This window comes from Pinus tabuliformis, chromosome 9, assembly GCF_031772625.1.
Source record: "Pinus tabuliformis cultivar Carrire ecotype Pingquan chromosome 9, CPIR1, whole genome shotgun sequence".
NCBI lineage: Eukaryota > Viridiplantae > Streptophyta > Pinopsida > Pinales > Pinaceae > Pinus > Pinus tabuliformis.
In genome coordinates this window covers 1,061,172,881-1,061,181,911 of record NC_142307.1, presented here as the reverse complement: position 1 = coordinate 1,061,181,911, position 9,031 = coordinate 1,061,172,881, and positions in this window count along the sequence as shown.

Sequence of the window (9,031 nt, the reverse complement as noted above, 5' to 3'; positions counted from 1 at the left end):
CAAAGCGTTTTAAATTGTTTTGAAAGCGTTTTAAATTGTTTTGAAAGCGTTTTAAATTGTTTTTAAATTATTTTGAACTATTTAAAAGTGTTTTTAAAACTTTCTAAATTGTTTCAAAAACATTTTAGATTGTTTTTAAAGCATTTCAAATTATTTTTAAAGCGTTTAAATCATTTTAAAAGCATTTTAAATTGTTTTGAAAGCATTTTAAAAACGTTTTAAAGTACTTTAAAGCTCTTTAAATTGTGTTTAAAACATTTTAAAACGGTTTTAAAGCATTTTCAATTGTTGTTAAAGCACTTAAACGTATTTTTAAAACATTTTTAAATGTTTTTGAAACACTTCAAAATCATTTAAAATTGTTCTTAAATCAATTTAAATTATTTTTAAAATATTTTATATTGTTTTTAAAGCATTTTAAACTTTTTTAAAGCATTTTAAAATCATTTAAAATTGTTCTGAAAGCCATTTAAATTATTTTTGAAGTATTTTAAATAGTTTCTAAAGCATTGTAAACGCGTTTTAAAGCATTTTAAATTGTTTTGAAAGCATTTTAAAGCACTTTAAAGCTTTTTAATTGTTGTTAAAGCATTTTAAGAGAATTTAAAAATGCTTTTAAAACATTTTAAAGAGGTTTTAAATTATTTTATTTGCACTATTTTAAATTGTTTTTAAAACATTCTAAATTGTTTCAAAAACATTTTAAATTGTTTTTAAAGCATTTTAAATTGTTTTTAAAGCATTTAAAATTGCTTTTAAAACATTTTAAATTACTTTAAAGTTTTTTAAATTGTTTATAAAACATTTTAAAACAGGTTTAAAGCATTTTCAATTGTTGTTAAAGCACTTAAACGTATTTTTAAAACATTTTGAAATGGTTTTGAAACATTTTAAAACAATTTAAAATTGTTCTTAAATCAATTTAAGTTATTTTTAAAGTATTTTAAATTGTTTTTAAAGCATTGTAAACTATTTTTAAAGCATTTTAAATTGTTTTGAAAGAATATTAATAACATTTTAGAGTACTTTAAAGCTTTTAAAATTGTTGTTAAAGCATTTTAATAGAATTTAAAATCATTTTTAAAACATTTTAAAGTGCTTCAAATTGTTTTTAAATTATTTTGAACTAGTTTAAATTGTTTTTAAAACGTTCCAAATTGTTTCAAAAACATTTCAAATTGTTTTTAAAGCATTTTAAGTTGTTTTTAGAGAGTTTAAAATTGTTTTTAAAACATTTTAAAACAGTTTTAAAGCAATTTCAATTGTTTTCAAAACATTTTAAAATGGTTTTAAATCATTTTCAATTGTTGTTAAACCACTCAAACTTATTTTTAAAACAATTTAAAATGTTTTTGAAACATTTTAAAATCATTTAAAATTGTTTTTAAATCAATTTCAATTATTTTTAAAGTATTTTAAATTGTTTTTAAAACATTTTAAACTACTTTTAAATCATTTTAAAATCATTTAAAATTGTTCTTAAAGCAATTTAAATTATTTTTGAAGTATTTTAAATAGTTTTTAAAGCATTGTAAACAGTTTTTAAAGAATTTTAAATTGTTTTGAAAGCATTTTAAAGTACTTTAAATCTTTTTAAATCGTTGTTAATGCATTTTAAAAGATTTTTTTTTTTTTTTTTTAACATTTTAGAGTGTTTAAATTGTATTTAAATTATTTTTAGCTATTTTAAACTGTTTTTAAAACATTCTAAATTGTTTCAAAAACATTTTAAATTGTTTTTAAAGCATTTTAAATTGTTTTTGAAGCGTTTAAAATTGTTTTTAAAACATTTTAAAGTACTTTAAAGATTTTTAAATTGTTTATAAAACATTTTAAAACGTGTTTAAAGCATTTTCATTTGGGGTTAAAGCACTTAATCTTCTTTTTAAAACATTTTAAAATCATTTAAAATTGTTCTTAAATCAATTTAAATTATTTTTAAAGTATTTTAAATTGTTTTTGAAGCATTATGAACTATTTTTAAAGAATTTTAAAATCATTTTAAATTGTTTTGAAAGCATTTTAAAAACATTTTAAAGTACTTTAAAGCTCTTTAAATTGTTTTTAAAACATTTTAAAATGGTTTTAAAGCATTTTAAATTGTTGTTAAAGCGCTTAAACATATTTTTATAACATTTTAAAATGTTTTTGAAACATTTTAAAATCATCTAAAATTGTTCTTAAAGCAATTTAAATTATTTTTGAAGTATTTTAAATAGTTTTTAAAGCATTGTAAATGGTTTTTAAATCATTTTAAATTATTTTGAAAGCATTTTAAAAACATTTTAAAGTACTTTAAATCTTTTTAAATTGTTGTTAAAGAATTTTAAAATAATTTAAAATTGTTTTTAAAACATTTTGAAGTGTTTTTAAATTATTTTGAACTATTTTAAATTGTTTTTAAAACGTTGTAAATTGCTTGAAAAACATTTCGAATTGTTTTTAAACCATTTTAAATTGTTTCTAAAGTGTTTAAAATTGTTTTAAAAACATTTTAAAGTACTTTAAAGCTTTTTAATTTTTTTATAAAACATTTTAAAGTGGTTTTAAAGCATTTTCAATTGTTGTTAAATCACTTAATCTTATTTTTAAAACATTTTAAAATGTTTTAGAAACATTTTAAAATGATTTTAAATTGTTCTTAAATAAATTTAAAGTATTTTTGAAGTATTTTAAATTGTTTTTAAAACATTGTAAACTATTTTTAAAGCATTTTAAAATCATTTTCAATTGTTTTGAAAGCATTTTAAAAACATTTTAGAGTACTTTAAAGCTTCTTAAATTGTTGTTAAAACATTTTAAAAGAATTTATAATTGTTTTTAAAACATTTTACAGTGTTTTAAATTGTTTTTAAATTATTTTGAACTATATTAAATTGTTTTTAAAATGTTTTAAATTGTTTCAAAAACATTTTAAATTGTTTCAAAAACATTTTAAATTGTTTCAGAAACATTTTAAATTGTTTCAAAAACACTTTAAATTGTTTCAGAAACATTTTAAATTGTTTCAAAAACATTTTAAATAGTTTTTAAAGGCTTTAAAATTGTTTTAAAAACATTTTAAAGTACTTTAAAGCTCTTTAAATTGTTTTTAAAACATTTTAAAACGGTTTTAAAGCATTTTCAATTGTTGTTAAAGCACTTAATCTTATTTTTGAAACATTTTAAAATGTTTTTGAAACATTTTAAAATCATTTAAAATTGTTCTTAAAGAAATTTAAATTATTTTTTATTTATTTTAAACAGTTTTTAAAGCATTGTAAAAGGTTTTTACATAATTTTAAACTATTTTGAAAGCATTTAAAAACATTTTAAAGTACTTTAAAGGTTTTTGAATTGTTGTTAAAGTGTTTTAAAAGAATTTAAAATTGTGTTTTAAATTGTTTATAAATTATTTTGAAATATTTTAAATTATTTTTAAAACGTTCTAAATTGTTTCAAAAACATTTTAAATTGTTTTTAAAGCATTTTAAGTTGTTTTTAAAGTGTTTAATTTAAAAAAAAAAAAAAAAACATTTTAAAGTACTTTAAAACTTTTTTAAATTTTTTTTAAAACATTTTAAAATGGTTTTAAAGCATTTTAAATTGTTGTTAAACCACATAAACTTATTCTTAAACATTTTAAAATGTTTTTGAAACATTTTAAAATCATTTAAAATTGCTCTTCAATCAATTTAAATTATTTTTCAAGTATTTTATATTGTTTCTAAAGCATTGTAAACTATTTTTAAAGCATTTTAAAATCATTTAAAATTGTTCTTAAAGCAATTTAAATTATTTTTTTATGTATTTTAAACAGTTTTTAAAGCATTGTAAACGATTTTTAGAGCATTTTAAACTGTTTTGAAAGAATTTTAAAAACATTTTAAAGTACTTTAAAGCTTTTTAAATTATTGCTAAAGCGTTTTAAAAGAATTTAAAATTGTTTTTAAAACATTCTAAAGTGTTTTAAATTATTTTGAACTATTTTAAATTGTTTTTAAAACGTTCTAAATTGCTTCAAAAACATTTCAAATTGTTTTTAAAGAATTTTAAATTGTTTTTAAAGCGTTGAAGATTGTTTTTAAAACATTTTAAAGTACTTTAAAGCTTTTTAAATTGTTTATAAAACATTTTAAAACGGTTTTAATGGATTTTCAGTTGTTTTTAAATCGCTTACACTTATTTTTAAAACATTTTAAAATGTTTTTGAAACATTGTAAAATCATTTAAAATTGTTCTTAAATCAATTTAAATTATTTTTCCAGTATTTTATATTGTTTCTAAAGCATTGTAAACTATTTTTAAAGCATTTTAAAATCATTTAAAATTGTTCTTAAAGCAATTTAAATTATTCTTGAAGTATTTTAGATAGTTTTTAAAGCATTGTAAATGGTTTTTAAAACATTTTAAATTGTCTTTAAAGCATTTTAAAAACATTTGAAAGTACTTTAAATCTTTTTAAATTGTTGTTAAAGCATTTTAAAAGCATTTAAAATTGTTTTTAAAACATTTTAAAGTGTTTTTAAATTATTTTGAACTATTTTAAATTGTTTTAAAAACATTCTAAATTGCTTCAAAAACATTTCAATTTGCTTTTAAAGCATTTCAAATTGTTTTCAAAGCGTTGAAAATTGTTTTTAAAACATTTTAAAGTACTTTAAAGCTTTTTAAATTGTTTATAAAACATTTTAAAACGGTTTTAAAGCATTTTCAATTGTTGTTAAAGCACTTACACTTATTTTTAAAACATTTTAAAATGTTTTTGAAACATTTTAAAATGACTTAAAATTTTTCTTAAATCAATTTAAATTATTTTTGAAGTATTTTAAATTGTCTTTAAAGCATTGTAAACTATTTTTAAAGCATTTTAAAATTATTTAAAATTGTTTTGAAAGCATTTTAAAAACATTTTAGAGTACTTTAAATCTCTTTAAATTGTTTTTAAAACATTTTAAAGTGTTTTAAAATCATTTAAAATTTTTCTTAAATCAATTTAAATTATTTTTAAAGTATTTAATATTGTTTCTAAAGCATTGTAAACTATTTTTAAAGAATTTTAAAATCATTTAAAATTGTTCCTAAAGCCATTTAAATTATTTTTGATGTATTTTAAACAGTTTTTAAAGCATTGTAAACGGTTTTTAAAGCATTTTAAACTATTTTGAAAGCATTTTAAAAACATTTTAAAGTACTTTAAAGCTTAATAAATTGTTGCTAAAGCGTTTTAAAAGAATTTAAAATTGTTTTTAAAACAATCTAGAGTGTTTTAAATTTTTTATAAATTATTTTGAACTATTTTAAATTGTTTTTAAAACGTTCTAAATTGTTTCAAAAACATTTCAAATTGTTTTTAAAGCATTTTAAATTGTTTTTAAAGCGTTGAAAACTATTTTTAAAACATTTTAAAGTACTTTAAAGCTTTTTAAATTGTTTATAAAACATTTTAAAATGGTTTTAAAGCATTTTCAATTGTTGTTAAATCACTTACACTTATTTTTAAAACATTTTAAAATGTTTTTGAAACATTTTAAAATCATTTAAAATTGTTCTTAAATCAATTTAAATTATTTTTCCAGTATTTTATATTGTTTCTAAAGCATTGTAAACTATTTTTAAAGCATTTTAAAATCATTTAAAATTGTTCTTAAAGTAATTTAAATTATTTTTGATGTATTTTAAATAGTTTTTAAAGCATTGTAAATGGTTTTTAAAACATTTTAAATTGTTTTGAAAGCATTTTAAAGTACTTTAAAGTTTTCTAAATTGTTGTTAAAGAATTTTAAAAGAATTTAAAATTGTTTTTAAAAATTTTAAATTGTTTTTAAATTATTTTGAACTATTTTAAATTGTTTTAAAAACATTCTAAATTGCTTCAAAAACATTTCAAATTGTTTTTAAAGGATTTTAAATTGTTTTTAAAGCGTTGAAAATTGTTTTTAAAACATTTTAAAGTACTTTAAAGCTTTTTAAATTGTTTATAAAACATTTTAAAACGGTTTTAAAGCATTTTCAGTTGTTGTTAAAGCACTTACACTTATTTTTAAAACATTTTAAAATGTTTTTGAAACATTTTAAAATGATTTAAAATTGTTCTTAAATCAATTTAAATTATTTTTGAATTATTTTAAATTGTCTTTATAGCATTGTAAACTATTTTTAAAGCATTTTAAAATCATTTTAAATTGTTTTGGGAGCATTTTAAAACCATTTTAGAGTACTTTAAAGCTTCTTAAATTGTTGTTAAAACATTTTAAAAGAATTTATAATTGTTTTTAAAACATTTTACAGTGTTTTAATTTTTTTTTAAATTATTTTAAGATTGTTATTAAATCAATTTAAAATATTTTTAAAGTATTTTAAAATGTTTTTAAAACATTGTAAACTATTTTTAAAGCATTTCAAAATTATTTAAAATTGTTCTTAAAGCAATTTAAATTATTTTTGAATTATTTTAAATAGTTTTTAAAGCGTCGTAAACTGTTTATAAAGCATTTTAAATTGTTTTGAAATAATTTTAAAAACATTTTAAAGTAAATTAAAGCTTTTTAAATTGTTGTTAAAGCATTTTGAAAGAATTTAAAATTGTTTTTAAAACATTCTAAAGTGTTTTTAAATTAGTTTGAACTATTTAAAATTGTTTTTAAAATGTTCTAAATTGTTTCAAAAACATTTTAAATTTCTTTTGAAGCATTTTAAATTGTTTTTAAAGCGTTTGAAATTATTTTAAAGACATTTTAAAGTACTTTAAAGCTTTTTAAATTGTTTTTAAAACATTTTAAAACGGTTTTAAAGCATTTTCAATTCTTGTTAAAGCACTTAAACTTATTTTTGAAACATTTTAAAATCATTTAAAATTGTTCTTAAATCAATTTAAATTATTTTTAAAGTATTTTATATTGTTTCTAAAGCATTGTAAACTATTTTTAAAGCATTTTAAAATCATTTAAAATTGTTCTTAAAGCAATTTAAATTATTTTTGATGTATTTTAAACAATTCTTAAAGCATTGTAAACGGTTTTTAAAGCATTTTAAACTGTTTTGAAAGCATTTTAAGAACATTTTAAAGTATTTTAAAGGTTTTTAAATTGTTGTTAAAGCGTTTTAATAGAATTTAAAATTGTTTTTAAAACATTCCAAAGTGTTTTAAATTGTTTATAAATTATTTTGAACTATTTTAAAACGTTCTAAATTGTTTCAAAAACATTTTAAATTGTTTTTAAAGCATTTTAATTTGTTTTTAAAGTGTTTAATTTTTTTTTAATCATTTAAAGTACTTTAAATCTTTTTAAATTGTTTTTAAAACATTTTAAAATCATTTAAAATTGTTCTTAAATCAATTTAAATTATTTTTAAAGTATTTATATTGTTTCTAAAGAATTGTAAACTATTTTTAAGGCATTTTAAAATCATTTAAAATTGTTCTTAAAGCAATTTAAATTTTTTTGATGTATTTTAAATAGTTTTTAAAGCATTGTAAACAGTTTTTAAAGAATTTTAAACTGTTTTGAAAGCATTCTAAGAACATTTTAATGTGCTTTAAAGCTTTTTAACTTGTTGTTAAAGCGTTTTAAAAGAATTTAAAATTGTTTTTAAAGCATTCTAAAGTGTTTTAAATTGTTTATAAATTATTTTGAACTATTTGAAATTGTTTTTAAAACATTCTAAATTGTTTCAAAAACATTTTAAATTGTTTTTAAAGCATTTTAAGTTGTTCTTAAAGTGTTTAATTTAATTTTTTTTAACATTTTAAAGTAACTTAAAGCTCTTTATATTGTTTTTAAAACATTTTAAAACGGTTTTAAACCATTTTCAATGGTTGTTAAACCACTTAAACTTATTCTTAAAACATTTTAAAATCATTTAAAATTGTTTTTAAATCAGTTTGAATTGTTTTTAAAGTATTTTAAATTGTTTTTAAAGCATTGTAAACTATTTTTAAAACATTTTAAAATCATTTAAAATTGTTCTTAAGGCAATTTAAATTATTTTTGAAGTATTTTAAATAGTTTTTAAAGCATTGTAAACGGTTTTTAAAGCAATTTAAATTGTTTTGAAAGCATTTTAAAGCACTTTAAAGCTTTTTAATTGTTGTTAAAGCATTTTAAAAGAATTTAAAATCTTCTTAAAACATTTTAAAGTGTTTTTAAATTATTTTGAACTATTTTAAATTGTTTTTAAAACATTCTAAATTGTTTCAAAAACATTTTAAATTGTTTTTAAATCATTTTACATTGTTTTAAAGCGTTTAAAATTGTTTTTAAAACATTTCAAAGTACTTTAAAGCTTTTTAAATTGTTTATAAAACATTTTAAAATGGGTTTAAAACATTTTCAATTGTTTTAAAAGAATTTAAAAACATTTTACAGTAATTTAAAGATTTTTAAATTGTTGTTAAAGCGTTTTAGTAGAATTTAAAATTGTTTTTAAAACATGTTAAAGTGTTTTAAATTGTTTTTAAGTTATTTTGAACTAATTTAATTTTTTTGTAAATGTTTCAAAAACATTTTAATTTTTTTTAAAGCATTTTAATTTGGTTTTAAAGTGTTTAACATTGTTTTTAAAACATTTTAAAGTACTTTAAAGCTTTTAAAATTGTTTTTAAAACATTTTAAAACGGTTTTAGAGCATTCTCAATTGTGGTTAAACCACTCAAACTTATTTTTAAAACATTTTAAAATGTTTTTGAAACATTTTAAAATCATTTAAAATTGTTTTTAAATTAATTTAAATTGTTTTTGAAGTATTTTAAACTGTTTTTAAAGCATTGTAAACTATTTTTGAATTGTTTTTAAAGCATTTTAAAATCATTTAAAATTGTTCTTAAAGCAATTTAAATTGTTTTTAAAGCATTTTAAACTATTTTTAAAGCATTCTCAATTGTTTTGAAAGCATTTTAAATTGTTTTGAAAGAATTTTAAAATACTTTAAAGCTTTTTAAATTGCCGTTAATGCATTTTAAATGAATTTAAAATTATTTTTAAAAAAATTTAGAGTGTTTTAAATTATTTTTAAATTATTTTGAACTATTTTAAACTATTTTTTACACTTT